Source organism: Argopecten irradians, chromosome 9 (assembly GCF_041381155.1).
Source record: "Argopecten irradians isolate NY chromosome 9, Ai_NY, whole genome shotgun sequence".
NCBI classification, from domain to species: Eukaryota; Metazoa; Mollusca; class Bivalvia; order Pectinida; family Pectinidae; genus Argopecten; species Argopecten irradians.
The window spans coordinates 17,643,999-17,645,200 of NC_091142.1; the positions used below are offsets into that span (position 1 = coordinate 17,643,999).

The window sequence follows — 1,202 nt, forward strand, 5'->3', positions numbered from 1 at the left end:
TTTGCAACTTAAAGTTCTATTTATTATTAAGTTATTATCTCCTAATGTAAAATGACATCGCCATTGGTAACGTCGCATCAGCGGATACAACGACGTAATAGTTTATAAGTCATGTCGTGAACTTTGTTATTTCATGGTATTAGACATCCTCGATACTCCATGGGTTCCAATCACTTACGATCTCTACACCCCTGGACTATCCCATAGTAAAACATAATAGAAGGCAGTTCAGGGGAACAAATCTGAACCTATCACAGGCCAGCAAAAATTTCCTTTGGAGACTACAGAGAGAGCGACGCCCTACTTCAAAGCTTCATAGTCAACCAAAGAGTACCGTCGTACGGCTCTTTTGATGTACATCAAAGGACTAAATTACCTGTGCTCTTGCCTCTAGTTTTACTTTGAGATAGTCCAGGGGTGTAGAGATCGTATGTGATCGGAATCCCTAGAGTATCCAGGATGGGTATTAGATTGAACTACATTGATTAATTTAAATAGTTTGGGGCACAGCATAAAAGTTCGATTGTATCATATTCCTAGTTTTGTAGTTTATTTCAACTACATGTACGCTCTTTATTTTTGTGGTATAAGCTGTTAGATGCCTCGATAATTTGAATGCAACTGCCTTCAATTATTATATGTATTAATACAGCTTTCAAGTTCAAGCTAACATATTATCCTAATGCATAGATATTATTCTATAAGGCAGGGTTCTTTAATTTGTTTATGCAAATTCTGGTAATAGACCTACCTCGATACTCCAGGGGTTCCGATCACTTACGACCTCTACACCCCTGGACTATCTCATAGTAAAACTAAAGGCAACAGAACAGGCAAGGTAATTAAGTCCTTTGATGTACATAAAAAAGCCATATAACGATACACTGGTTGACTGTGGTTTTGAAATGATTTAGGCTAGCCTGTGATTGGTTTAGATTTTTCTCTCTCTGATTTCCCTTCAGTTTTACTATGAAATAGTCCAGGGGTGTAGAGATCGTAAGTAATCGGAACCCCTGGAGTATGGACTTGCATATTTTTCAATGGGAATTGGATCGTTATATACATATGTGTTAGGCAATATTTTCTTTTTACTATGTTTCTAACTTCATGTTTATGGCTGTGCTAATCACATTTATAATATAATTTATCTGTGAATGGTGTATAGTTTACATGATAAATTTCCATTGTTTATTCCATTTCAG

At 36.3% G+C, this 1,202-nt stretch overlaps 1 protein-coding gene across 1 annotated transcript in view; it reads left to right on the forward strand.

Annotated features, from left to right (window-relative positions):
- The window catches only part of LOC138331672 (stromelysin-1-like), a 28,876-nt gene that overhangs the window by 23,745 nt on the left and 3,929 nt on the right, over positions 1 to 1,202 (forward strand). The gene's annotated exons all lie outside the window — the stretch shown is intronic.